Genomic DNA, 15,228 nt, shown 5'->3' with positions numbered 1-15,228 from the left:
TTGCAACATTGCAACAATAACTCTTGGGTGAATCAGAAGAGCGAGCTTTTTTTTTCTGGCAGTTAGTTGAATGAGCAAAAAATTTGGAAGCTTAAGAGGAAGAAATTGTTCAAGAACTCACCTCGCCTCCTCTTTTCCTTTTTAAGGATAAATTATACTTTATGTCATCATTATTTTAAAGTCTGTAATCTATGAAAGAAATGAAGTAAATATGGAAAATAAATGTTAAAGCTTGTCATCTTTTTGAATGTGTTACTCATTAAGATATATCAGTTACATATGTGGCGTAAGTGGGTGGTTTTCTAGGCCAAAATTCTTCAAAGTAGCTGATCATGAAGGTGTTAACTTACAATACAACGATCACGGTGGGAGTCTGTACTATATGGACATTCAGAACCTCTCGTATGTGTGTGAGAATGTTCACGTGACCAGTGACACCGGCATCATTCCGCAGCTGACACAGTACGTTCAACTTGCGTAGAAGTCCTCTGAAACGACCGTCACACTACTTGCAAGACCACAATTTGATGATCTGATGGAAAGAGGCTTATTTAACGAGGCAAGCCGTTAGAATCAACAACATGACAAATTTACTACGTATTTGCTTTTTTTAGACGATACGGGATCATTGGAAACATATTTATACTGGCTGAGCCAGCGCATCTGCAGCAGGTGAGCGTGGGAGGGCGATGAGACTGACCTTGTCGAAGGCTAGAGGGCGGTGTCCGCGGTCGCGGTCGCGGTCGGGCGGTTCCATGCCGATGCCGCAGCGGGGGTGCCGGAGCCGTGGGGGCGCCTCTAGCCGAGCTCCATGGGGCTCTGCGACCGCCCCATCGCGCCAGTCACCCGCGCACGAGCACTGCAACACGGTCCAGCCGGGTCAAGGGTCGCCGACAGCAGGCGGTACAACGAGTACTGGGGTGAAGCAAACCAAACAAAGGCATCAGCTGCACTGAAACAAGCCAATGGGGAAAGTTGAAAGTGTGCCCGGAGTGAGACTCGAAACGGGATCCACCGCCCCTAATGAGCGGTTTCCTTCCGCTTCGGCTGTCCGGACACAGTCCGTGACCGACTCAAATTTTGAACTTACCCACACACTACAGACGTAGTGTTTGTGCCCATTATCCTCAATACTCACAGCATATTGCTGATTCCCATGTGAGATCGAGCATCTGTATGCATCTGCACAGAAAGGATCGCCTTTTTTATATATCTATGATGTCTTTTCTTTCGGAAGATGATCCATTCTGTGTAGATGTACACATATTCTCGACCTCATATGGGAATCAGTGATATGCTGCGAGTATTAAAGGTTATTGGCAGGGGCACTACATGATTAGATAACATGAAAATTTGAATCTGTCAGGCAACTGCTCATGAGAATCGGTAAATCCAGGTTCGAGTTCTCTTTCAGCATAAATTTTCAACTTTCACCATTGACTTCTTTCAATTCCCGTTGGCAGCTAATGTCTTTGTTTCGTTTCATTCATTTCATATAATGTCTGCAAGATCACCATATGGTGACTGCTATTTCAGAAGTGCCTGAAAGAAGAGACACCATATGTGTACATACTAAAGTTCAAATAAACAATATACAATATAAGTTCAATATACAATACAAGTTCAAATATACAATACAAGTTCAAACATACAATATAGGCTTTCACGGCCGGAATTTGCGATACTACTGATACTTGATTTATGGGCATAAGGCCTTAGTCCAAAGCATAATTCAATGCCTAATATTTCTCTTCTATTGCTGGAGACTTCATCACAGGTTTTAACGCCACAGAAAGCCACGACAGACTCAAATATACTAAGCAAGCCGTATTGTATTGACACAGTGTTTAAGCCAACGAGAAAGATGCGCGAATATTTGAACACTGCAAAGGACCTACGCCCACCGTTTGCCGTAGCAGAAGTACCTAAAATCCCATGTACTTGCTTCCTAGCCTACATAAAAACTAGAAAGAGAAACAATAACCCCCCCCCCCCATTCAAGGAACACAACAAATGTCGCCTGGACAAGACGGATAAATAAGCAGATCATATGCTAGGACAGTGGTTTTAGCAAGATCTCATTCGAAAGCACAACAAAAATGTGAACAGAAAACAAGGACTGAAAATATAGAAGCTGCAGGCCCTAGTGATAAATAAATAAAACTCTTCCCCACCACACGCTCCATATCATTCGTCTGCACGAATCCGCCGTCTTAGCCAGTGCTCTGATGATGTCACTAACCAATCGTTGGTTGCATGTAATAGACAGTTTGGCTAGCTGATTTTGTTTTAGTCTGTAACAGCTTTCTGAGACGTTAAAGCCTCTGATTAAGACTCCAGCGGTGGAAGACGAAACGTTAGGCAGAGAATCAGGCCTTGGACCATGTCCTTGTCCATAAACCAAATATCAGCCGTATCGTATATACTCGAGTTATTTGCACACAAAGCATTAGCTGTGACTATTGATGAAGAGTCGAAAAATCATACAGTAGACTTGTTCAAACACACTGGTTCGGCTACGTTTGCAGTAAGAGATATTAACGACTTTGGCGATGTAGAAGTCTGTAAGGTAAAATATTTTGGATATTTTAATTTACTGATGTCTTATTGCGATAATATTCTGGGGTAACTCACCAACTACGTTAGTCAAACAGCTACCACTGCATAGGAGAAACTAATCAGAATTATACGGTATATACATAATGAAGGCATGTCTTTAATCAGTTAGGAAGATTAACCACAGTTCCACTGTACATTTATTCACTTACAAAATGTGCTGGCCACAATCAGTCTCAGTTTGAAAGTAACAGAGATATTCACAAGTACAACAGTATAAGGAAAAATTATCTGCATTAACATTTAATGAATCTGCTTTTGGCACAGAAATTGGTGAAATATGCAGCTACAAAACTTTACATACTACCCAAGGAAATTAAATGTGTGACGGACATCAGAATTGTTTTCAGATGTATATTAAAGAGGTTTCGCCTCCTCCTAGAGGTATTCTTGAAACACTAGTGTTTTGAGGTAATAAAATAATGGTAACACTAAAGGTAAATGAAAACAGTATTGGGTGGTTATAATTAAACTGGCTACTCACGGAGGTACCGTGTGGCCCGTAATTATCGTGTGGCAGCGAAACTTGGTAAATATTTTAATGTGTTAATGCGGAACAGATTAACGCTGGAAAATCTTAGTTCCAATTTTGGCTACCAGGTGCAAATCTGGCGCTGTGAATGTAACAAAGATATGTAGAAATGTTTCCATATGCAGTTAGTTAGGGAGGGGATGTAGAAAGGCATAATATTGATTTCATTACTAACTGCCACTTACAAAATTTTTCCAGTTTGAGCAGTGGAGACTGTAGGGAAGCAGCCTACTCACGCCGTATAAAATTCACATCAGTCTTTCCATTGTGTGGCAGCCAGTCCGCTGTAACTAGCTCTGACATCATAAATGTTGCGCAATGCTTTAAAAATGAAGTAAATAACCTGAAACGTTTCTAGCATGTCAGGAGTAATACTAAAACAATATGTGTTGAATATCAGTTTAATAACTTTAACCATTTTCGAAATTTGGACATTTTTCTGTAAAAATAATTGGCGCAACAGAAAAGAGCTAGAAACTTAAAAATTTATATTTAGATTCCTTTTGCATAATAATTTAGTAGAAACAGTATTCTGGATCTCACAAATTATAATTTTAGTTGAAATTCATGATTTTCTGGTTTTTGCCTTAGAAATTAAGGAAGCAAGATAGATGCATGCTCACATTGTCTCCAAAATCGTTTATATAGATAAGGAACAGCAAAGGGCCTATAACACTACCTTGGGGAACGCCAGAAATCACTTCTGTTTTACTCTATGACTTTCCGTCAATTACTACGAACTGTGACCTCTCTGACAGGAAATCACAAATCCAGTCACATAACTGAGACGATATTCCATAACCACGCAATTTCACTACGAGCCACTTGTGTGGTACAGTGTCAAAACCCTTCCGGAAATCCAGAAATACGGATCTGAAATCCCTTTTCAATAGCACTCAACACTTCATGTGAATTAAGAGCTAGTTGTGTTTCACAGGAACGATGTTTTCTAAACCCATGTTGACTGTGAGTCAATATACAGTTTTCTTCCAGGTAATTCCTAATGTTCGAACACAGTATATGTTCTAAAATCCTGCTGCATATCAACGTTAACGATTTGTGCCTGTAATTTAGTGGATTACTCCACCTACCTTCCTTGTATATTGGTGTGACCTGTGCAACTTTCCAGTCTTTGGGTACGGATCTTTCGTCGAGCGAACAGTTGTATATGATTGTTAAGTATGGAGCTAATGCATCAACATACTCCGAAAAGAAACTAATTGGTATACAGTCTGGACCAGAAGACTTGCTTTTATTAAGTGATTTAAGTTGCTTCACTACTCAGAGGATATTTACTTCTACCTTACTCATGTTGGCAGCTGTTCTCGATTCGAATTCTGGAATATTTACTTTGTCTTCTTTTGTGAAGGCATTTCGGAAGGCTGTGATTAGTAACTGTGCTTTGGGAGCATTGTCTTCGATAGTATCTCCATTGCTATCGCGCAGACAAGGCATTGATTGTTTCTTGCTGCTAACATACTTCACATACGACCAGAATCTCTTTGGATTTTCTGCCAGGTTTCGAGACAAAGTTTCGTTGTGGAAACTGTTAGAGGCTCTCGCATTGAAGTCCACGCTAAACTTCGAGATTCTGTAAAAGATCGCCAATCTTGGGGATTTTGCGTCTGTTTAAATTTGGCATGTTTGTTTCGTTGTTTCTGCAACAGTGTTCTAACCCGTTTTGTGTACCAAAGAGGATCAGCTCCGTCGTTTGTTAATTTATTTGGTGTAAATCTCTCAATTGCTGCCGATACTATTTCTTGGAATTTAACCCTCATCCGGTCTACAGTTATATTATTAATTTGGAATGAGTGGAGATTGTCTCTTAGGAATGTTCATGAATATTATATTATTATATAGGAATGTTCATGAATATTACGCCCACAGCACCCATTTAGAAATCCTGTCACTGAGACAATTTTTTAAAATAGGATAAACATTTATTCCTTATTCACTTAAAAACTGAACAGCAATTTTCCAGTTGTATGTCACTAGCGACCTCCCCAAGTGTCGCATGGGTAATGCTAAGTATTTACATCTGGAGGACACGTTTGGCGTAGTGGGAATTCTGTTTCGGGCACTTCGTAGGGTTAAAAAGAACTGAACAACGTTAAACTGAGTAACATCAGTTCATAGAACTTTTAGTAATTAAGCTGCGCATGCTAGGAAAGTTCTCAGAAAGCGGTAATTTTATGTATTATATGGAACGAAAATACACTCGTCACTACAACGGTGGGCAGTTTGGTTTGCTCCAGGAGGAGGTGGATACTATATCACATTTAATATTAGTTCACTTGATTACAACATACATAACAAGAATTACTTTTTATACATTCCATTTCTACAGGAATGACACGAGTGTTTACAACTGTCTTTGAACATTAACGTATCACTTGATACAGACAATATACAAGTCTCTCACTCAGAGTACATTTAACAACAATTTTCACGTAGAGCTCTGCCTAACTGACCACACAGCTGGCCTGCTAGAAGACAATGCTGTCGTCTTTACTCGGCGACTGCGAACTGGGCTGAGTAGTCATGTGCTCGGCCGTAAGCAGAAGTGCCGATGCGGCAGCGTAGCGAAACGTTTATTGATATGGCTACGCCAGTGTCGCTGGTTCGTCGATTCGGTTTGCAGCGACTGCAACTGTCTTTTCTTGTGGTTGCGTTGCGAGATACCAAAAATGTCGTGCTTTGGCACATCGATCTTCGGAAGAGACCACATTACCTGTTCCTAACGTAACTGGCGTTTGGTATGAGGTGACGTGGGAATGGTCATAGCTGCAAGGTACTGTCGCACATGTTCCGCTCGAGTGCAGCGCTAATCGCAGCGCAAGCCGTGGCCACCTGCCGGCCATTCAACTCCAGAGCAGTCCGTTTTCTGTGTAAACTTTTACCGCATTCCGCTTCACAAGCCTTGCATACTCACTCTATGCCAAAATATCCTTTCTTGGAAGCCCTCCACCGCAGGTCATTCAGAATGTCGGTGGTAGCTCGCGCCGACTTCCCAGTAGCGGTAGTTCGTACCAGCCTGGCACTGCAGTTGGGCAGCCCTATACCTGTTACCACTAGAAGGGAATGGCATCGCTTCCATGGAGGTGGGGGACTCTAATTCATCACAGATCACCCAAAATTTTATAAATTATGTGCACAAATCTTGCTCGTGAATCCGTCTATTTGTCAGTGAAAACGTATAATACACTCCTGGAAATTGAAATAAGAACACCGTGAATTCATTGTCCCAGGAAGGGGAAACTTTATTGGCACATTCCTGGGGTCAGATACATCACATGACCACACTGACAGAACCACACGCACATAGACACAGGCAACAGAGCATGCACAATGTCGGCACTAGTACAGTGTATATCCACCTTTCGCAGCAATGCAGGCTGCTATTCTCCCATGGAGACGATCGTAGAGATGCTGGATGTAGTCCTGTGGAACGGCTTGCCATGCCATTTCCACCTGGCGCCTCAGTTGGACCAGCGTTCGTGCTGGACGTGCAGACCGCGTGAGACGACGCTTCATCCAGTCCCAAACATGCTCAATGGGGGACAGATCCGGAGATCTTGCTGGCCAGGGTAGTTGACTTACACCTTCTAGAGCACGTTGGGTGGCACGGGATACATGCGGACGTGCATTGTCCTGTTGGAACAGCAAGTTCCCTTGCCGGTCTAGGAATGGTAGAACGATGGGTTCGATGACGGTTTGGATGTACCGTGCACTATTCAGTGTCCCCTCGACGATCACCAGTGGTGTACGGCCAGTGTAGGAGATCGCTCCCCACACCATGAGCAGTCCTGATTGTGGCGCTCACCTGCACGGCGCCAAACACGCATACGACCATCATTGGCACCAAGGCAGAAGCGACTCTCATCGCTGAAGACGACACGTCTCCATTCGTCCCTCCATTCACGCCTGTCGCGACACCACTGGAGGCGGGCTGCACGATGTTGGGGCGTGAGCGGAAGACGGCCTAACGGTGTGCGGGACCGTAGCCCAGCTTCATGGAGACGGTTGCGAATGGTCCTCGCCGATACCCCAGGAGCAACAGTGTCCCTAATTTGCTGGGAAGTGGCGGTGCGGTCCCCTACGGCACTGCGTAGGATCCTACGGTCTTGGCGTGCATCCGTGCGTCGCTGCGGTCCGGTCCCAGGTCGACGGGCACGTGCACCTTCCGCCGACCACTGGCGACAACATCGATGTACTGTGGAGACCTCACGCCCCACGTGTTGAGCAATTCGGCGGTACGTCCACCCGGCCTCCCGCATGCCCACTATACGCCCTCGCTCAAAGTCCGTCAACTGCACATACGGTTCACGTCCACGCTGTCGCGGCATGCTACCAATGTTAAAGACTGCGATGGAGCTCCGTATGCCACGACAAACTGGCTGACACTGACGGCGGCGGTGCACAAATGCTGCGCAGCTAGCGCCATTCGACGGCCAACACCGCGGTTCCTGGTGTGTCCGCTGTGCCGTGCGTGTGATCATTGCTTGTACAGCCCTCTCTCAGTGTCCGGAGCAAGTATGGTGGGTCTGACACACCGGTGTCAATGTGTTCTTTTTTCCATTTCCAGGAGTGTAATTCCTACAGTTCTTCCTTCGATTAGTCTGAACATACAGAAAGATACTGCAGCAAAAACCTTTATTTTGTACAGGGTGGTCAGAAACGGTCGGAAAAGCTTGCAAGGTACGTTGTGCTGAGAAATAATTGTCAAGCAAAAAGTTCGATTCGTTGCGCCGTTTCCGAATTAGTTCGCATTGAAGTTAGCCAGCAGGTCGTTGCACCCGCAGATCCAAGGGGCCTGACACAGCTGGTGTCGCCAAAGTCGTTCTTCGTTTGTTTTCCTAAAACCGAACAAGAGAGCGATACAAAAATTGGAATGGGGTGGATCGAGTAAGGATAGAGGCACAGCCAAAGGCTGAGCAGTCGCGTGTGGTATCAGAAAGCTATGAGAAAAACTGAGACTAATTTTATCTGGCGATTGCTTTGAATTAGCTCGCGAAACGATCTAATTGGCTAATTTCAGTGCTAATCAGTTCTGAAATGACGCAATGCATCGAACGTCTCAGCACATCCTACCTTCCAACAAACTTACATACTTTTCAGACTTTTTCTGACCACCTAGTGTAAGCACACACAGATAACAATCAATGTAATAAATATTCTGCATAAGTCACCCACGATATTATTTCATCTCTCTCCTGTTAATTAACTGCTTAAAGTCCACTTTAATACGAAGGTGTACTGAAAAGTAATGCCTCCCAATTTTTTAGGTGAAAACTATTAAAGTTCCTTTTTAAATAAAACAAGTGTTACATTCTACATCTTTATTATTCATGTGGACACATCTGCAGCCGGCTACCGCTAGAGGTCTCCAAATTGTAGGGTGTAACACTTCGGTTTTTAATGAAACATGTCGGTGCGTGAGGAAGAGCGAGCTGTAATCGAGTTTCGAATTCGAAGAGTTCGTCCACACGTGGAAAACTCTCTCCTTCAGCATAACATTTCCAGACCATACACTATGACATCTGTAACAATCCGACGCCTTGGATTCACTGTCATCGTTCATTCTCCATACAATCCCGACTTGCTCCCAACTAATTTTCATCTGTTTCCAAAACTTGAGGACTTCAGTTTGATAGTGATGAATGGTGCAAGCAAAGATGTGGTTGTCGTTCCGTCAACAAATTCAAACGTTCTACAGTGACGACATCAATAAACTGGTCTCTCATTGGGAAAGATGTGTAGTCACCATGGTGACTAAGTTGAGAAATAAATATGCAGAAATGAAGAGTAACGGTGTAGAATGTTAATAACGTTTATTAAATTTTAAAAAGCCCTCCCGGTTAGCACACGACTTTCCGGATTGGGAAGGAGCGCCTGGTCCGCGGTACGAATCCGCCCGGCGGACTTGTGTCGAGGTCCTGCGAGCCGGCCAGTTCGCGAATGGTTTTTAGGCGGTTTCCCATCTGCCTCGGCGAATACGGGCTGGTTCCTCTTATTCCTCCTCAGCTACACTATGTCGGCGATTGCTGCGCAAACAAGTTCTCCACGTACGCGTACACCACCATTACTCTTCCACGCAAACATAGGGGTTACACTCGCCTGGTGTGAGACGTTCCCTGGGGGATCCACCGGATGCCGAACCGCACAATAACCCTAAACGAGTGGTTCGGTGTGGGGCGGCGGAGGGGTGAAGTGGACTGCGGCAGTCGTCGTGGGGCTGTGCCCCGCTGTCGCTGCGGCGAGGACGGAGCCTCTCCGTCGTTTCTAGGCCCCCGGTTAACATACAATACAATACAAATTTTAAAACCCTTGAAGAGTTTTCATATAAAGAATTCGGAGGTATGACTTTCAGCAGGCCCTCGTATATTAAAAACGATCATTGGCCTCGCGCTCATACTGTGGCCCCAGACTCTAGTGACTCCATAGTGTTGACTGGAAACAATGTGTATCAGTCGCAGTATGTAAGCTGCAGTTCAAAGAGAACCAGCGCTGAAAGAAAGGGTACACAACCCTTAGGTTAGGTGAGCGGTGTGCTTAAAAACTCCTGAATGCGACCAATATGATCACGAACATAGCAGATGGTTCGTGATCCATATAGAACTAGAACTGTTCTTTGGGCATGGCAACGTGAAGTATCACAAACGCTTTCAGAGTAGAGTGGGGTCGGAACATACTGACCTGCCCCGCAGCTGCTGCCTGGCTGAACGGCGCGGCGCAGACGCCTGTAGCAGGATAGTAGGAGTCCTCGGGGAAGTTACCGCACTCGAGACCGAAATGAGAACGCGTCGAGGGTGCAGCAATCTCCACCGAGGCCACCTGCCGCTGCCGCTGCTATACCGATGACGCTGCGCTGGCGCTTTTCCAAAGCTGCACTCCGCTGCCCACTCTTATTCCTGGGTTCAGAAGTCTCGCTTCCTTCCACAGCACAGTGCCACTTTGACACCACAGACTCATGTCTATAAAATGTTGTGTTCCAACATATTTTGGTAGTGCGCCCAGGATAATTAATACTGATACTTGCAATACTACTGCTAAAAAGAATACGGGAATTGTCAAGCGGTGTCGGCGTGCTTTTGAATGCGATGCTACGACTAAATTCCTTTGCGCGCTTCATATCGTTGCACGTACGTATAGCCGGCCGTTAGCGTCACTACGTTTGTTTCTTTGTTGCGCGAGCTTCGGCAGCGACACTGAAAAGAGAGCGTTTGGGGTTCCCTGAGACACTGTAAATGAAGCCTTGTTCGCTCTTCGAGGTATGGAGGTTACTTGAACAGTAAAAAGCCGGCCGTGTTTTTTTTTGTGTGTGTTTCATGTGTTTGGCGTCGTTTAATGGTGCAACGATATGTCCAGTGTAATATTTAAAGCAATTCGTGAATGGCTCGTATAAACCTACATTCGTATACATCTGCCATGCCGCGCTGACTGAACCAGGTATAGCCGGCCGGAGTGGCCGAGCGGTTAAAGGCGCTACAGTCTGGAACCGCACGACCACAACGGTCGCAGGTTCGAATCCTGCCTCGGTCATGGATGTGTGTGATGTCCTTAGGTTAGTTAGGTTTAAGTAGTTCTAAGTTCTAGGGGACTTATGACCACAGCAGTTGAGTCCCATAGTGCTCAGAGCCATTTGAACCATTTGAACCAGGTATATCGTCATAACACTCTTGAGAAAGTGATCAGTATACTTGTGTAGTTTGAGATTAAAGTGATCCAGATTTACGTATGAGTACAGCGTATAAACAGCGCAAGCCTGAGAAACAACATAATTCATAAGAGAGATGATATCACCAAACCCGTATTAACGTATTCAGTATAACAGCGCTCGTTCTCTCACTGGCCAACTTTATATTGTGTTCAGACTTTCCAGCAGCTCTTCAGTGGACAGTGCCATGCAAGTCTTTCCTGCATTTTCAGCCTGGGCTGAAGCCTCAGGGGCGGCCGGAGTGGCCGAGCGGTTCTAGGCGCTGCAGTCTGGAACCGCGCGACCGCTACGGTCGCAGGTTCGAATCCTGCCTCGGGCAGGGATGTGTGTGATGTCCTTAGGTTAGATAGGTGTAACTAGTTCTAAGTTCTAGGGGACTTATGACCTCAGAAGTTAAGTCCCAAAGTGCTCAGAGCCATTTGAACCATTTTTCTGAAGCCTCAGGTAGGGGGCGTATAGTCCACGGTCGAAAAATAAGCATGGTTGGTCACTCATGTAAGGTGGCACAGACTCACAATGAAGATTTCTATGGGTATAAAAGACATGATCTGATGAATGAAAGAGGTAACTCGCATGGTGTGTGATCTCGACCAAGGCTTTTCTACTTGACGCTACTTGGGTAGCTTCTATATCAAATGTTTCAAATGTAACTGTTTTGAATACTAGATTTTGTCTTGTTTTTGTTACAGGGATTCATAGTAAGGAGATGCTCGAGAATGTAAATATTTTATAGAAAAATAAAACATAATACATACGTAAGTATACTCAAACACCAGTTTATCTTTATAGAAACTGTGCTGCAAAAATTTGTTTCAGTAACAGAATATGGAAAACACATTTATTATATGCACAAAATAAACAGGTTCGCAGGCCACTGAGTATTCATGGCTACTAAGAAGTTAAATTTTTAACATGCAAATAAATAAATAAAAAATTATACGTGGTTTCTTCTAAGAGATATGTCACGAATCACACGCTGAAGTGCATCCGATAATTCTTAGGTTATCTCGCCACGCACTATGAAAGACAAAATCAGTCTACATCATTTATCTAGATTGATCACATTACGGCATTAAATATGTGAAAAAGTCAGATTTTAAATACCACACATTATCTCATATTATTAATATTACATATTAATAATACTACAAAATTCATGAATGGGGTAGATTCCTATCAGCAGCTAAACTTTTCATAGTTCCTGGCAAGATTTGAAAATTTGTGTTCCTGAATAATGGACACTTTCCTGGACCAAAACAACTGACTTTCAATCTTTAATAAGATCCTTGTTATTTCTAGCATGATTTCTATAAACTAGGCCGTAGAGCTAAAGAAAGTTATATATATATATATATATATATATATATATATATATAATTCATTAATAAATGCTGGGAGGAAAATCTCTTACAAGTTGTCAGCTGCACACAGAGTATCGTTTCGAAGTTCAATGACCAAGAATTGGCTATAAACCAGTTGTTAATGCCCATGAAAATGTCATTATCAGTTCCTCCTGAAAATGTGCTTGATTTGGTATTTACTGCGCACATGTGTATTATCTACATACAAAACAACCTGGGTCTCTGCTAATCATTGAATAAAAGTCTGTAAGGTATGTAAATAATTGTGTGTGCCCCGTAACACGACATTGTGGGACAGCATTCGTAATCTTTTCCCTGTTACATAATGACTAATAGTCAAATACAGGACTCTTTGTTAATGACACTCCTCTGTTACCTATTAAAGATATACGATCTGAACCACTTTTCAGCTTTTCCTTTCACAGCATAATACTCTAGTTCATTTAAAAGGATGCTACGATTTGCACACCTAAGTGCCTTTGATAAACCACAGAATATAACAGTAACACGTAATTTATTGTCTGCCGCATTAAGAACTTTCCCGCTGTATGTGTCAATAGCTTTCGCAATGTCGGAATTCCGTTAGAACTGCGACCTGTTAACTTGAGAATATATTATTTCTAGTCAGATGGTTACGAAGACGCTCGTATATTACGGTGTTCAAAATTTTCAAGGAAATGAAACTGGAAATTGGACGAGGTTTGATGGTTTTTGTTGATCTCCTTTCTTATATAGTACGGTGGCTCAGCTTCAGCATATTCGGACCAATCGGGAACCAGTGATAAACGACTGATTACATAAATAACTATGTTATTCAACTAAGAAGAATTGCAACTTCGTGTATATTTTATCACAAACTTTTTATTTGAAAGTTTTCATAGTGAAAATTACTCTTCCTGATGTAGTGAGGGGCATACCCATACTGTTGATGTTTCTACTGATTTGTCTGAGACATTCAATGGCAATATCTATTAAACCTGATAACCTCACTTCAAAAGTAATACTTGTCAATTGGTTGTTAAAAAGTTTAGCAACTCTGCATTCATATGTTACCAATATACCATTCACTCTTAAAGATACGAGTCCATGCCGAAAGGTAATGCCTTTAAATTTTTAATGTGAAAAAACTTAAAGCTAATTAAATAAAACGGACAGTATTAACATTATACCTCTTTATTTTTAACGTCTACGATTTTCTTCACATCATAGTCATTATGGTGACGAACATGTTTCTCACAATGAGAGACCAGTTTGCTGATACCGTCGCTTTACAATGTTTGGCATTGTTGACGGAGCCACAACCTCACGTTTGCTTGCACCGACTTATCACCGTCAAAGTGAAGTTCATGAAGGCGTCATTTAAGTTAGGGAAACAGATGAAAATGTCGGGACAGTACGGAGGAACCCAAGGCGTCGGATTGTTGCAGATGGCACAGCGCTTATGCGTGTTTTCGCATTGGCATTTTGAAGGAAAGTGCACTCCGTGTGTTGACGTACTCTTCGACTTCGACATTCGATTACAGGACTGTGTTTTTCACGCAGCGACACAGTTACGTTGCCGACTACCATTTCACACGCTACAGCCTCTAGCCCTATAGCGGCAGAGGGCTCCAATTACGCAGACATGAAGAATAAAAATGCAGAATGTAAATAACGTTTCTTTATTTTAAAATGCTTTACGTGTTTTCACATAAGAAAATTCGGAGGAATTTCTCTTCGGCAGGTCCTTGTACGTGCTCTTCCTCATCTCTGGGTATACAAGTCTCTTCCTTACCTATATCCCATATTGTCTTTATTACCTCATGTTACTATTCTTCTCTCGTAATGCACACGTCTGATGTTTGTATTACTGTCTTCAGTATTTTGTTTTATGCCTTCTAATGAGCTTTAATGTTAGTGTTAGAGCTGTTTCTGACTGATGCGTATCAGTTTATATTTTACAAAAACCTCTACTCCTTGATTAATCAGTGGCTTTTCTGTAGAATTTGACCTAATGTGGTTGAATTTTTGGGGAAAAGCAGTTCTTAAAGAAGGAAAGCTGTAGATTAATAAATCTGTTGTGTTTTCTGTTCATTTCATGAGCTCTTTTACATGACTCCGCTTGTTTTGTGTGGAAAATTTCCTAAACTAAACAATTTTTGGTTTACTATTTTCTTGGACTGTAATGATTGTAATCATTCGTTTTGTGGTGTACGGTCGTGTTAATGTTGTTATTGTTCGTGATGATAATGACGATGATGATGACGATGGCAATGATGATGACGATAACGACGATGACGATGACGACGATGACGATGACGACGATGACGATGAGGACGATGAGGACGATGAGATGAGGACGATGAGGACGATGAGATGAGGACGATGAGGACAATGAGGACAATGAGGACATTGACGACGATGACGACGATGACGACGATGACGACGACGACGACGACGATGACGACGACGATGAGCATGACGACGACGAGCATGACGACGACGAGCATGACGACGACGAGCATGACGACGACGAGCATGACGACGACGAGCATGACGACGACGAGCATGACGACGACGAGCATGACGACGACGAGCATGACGACGACGAGCATGACGACGACGAGCATGACGACGACGAGCATGACGACGACGAGCATGACGACGACGAGCATGACGACGACGAGCATGACGACGACGAGCATGACGACGACGAGCATGACGACGACGAGCATGACGACGACGAGCATGACGACGACGAGCATGACGACGATGACCATGACGACGATGACCATGACGACGATGACCATGACGACGATGACCATGACGACGATGACCATGACGACGATGACCATGACGACGATGACCATGACGACGATGACCATGACGACGATGACCATGACGACGATGACCATGACGACGATGACCATGACGACGATGACCATGACGACGATGACCATGACGACGATGACCATGACGACGATGACCATGATGACGATGGCGATGACGACTACCATGACCAT

General features: G+C 43.5%; 1 long non-coding RNA gene across 1 annotated transcript in view; it reads right to left on the bottom strand.

The window, feature by feature from the left end:
• Window positions 1-706: 706 nt before the first annotated feature.
• Window positions 707-15,228, bottom strand: part of LOC126171814 (uncharacterized) — a 579,937-nt gene continuing 565,415 nt past the window's right edge. The window contains exon 3 of the long non-coding RNA XR_007535473.1: window positions 707-859. This is a non-coding gene — a long non-coding RNA (uncharacterized LOC126171814). The remainder of the gene's footprint in view (window positions 860-15,228) is intronic.

This window comes from Schistocerca cancellata, chromosome 1 (assembly GCF_023864275.1).
Source record: "Schistocerca cancellata isolate TAMUIC-IGC-003103 chromosome 1, iqSchCanc2.1, whole genome shotgun sequence".
Classification (NCBI taxonomy): Eukaryota; Metazoa; Arthropoda; class Insecta; order Orthoptera; family Acrididae; genus Schistocerca; species Schistocerca cancellata.
The sequence above is the reverse complement of the archived record's forward strand: the minus strand, read 5'-3'. Positions and strand labels throughout refer to the sequence as shown.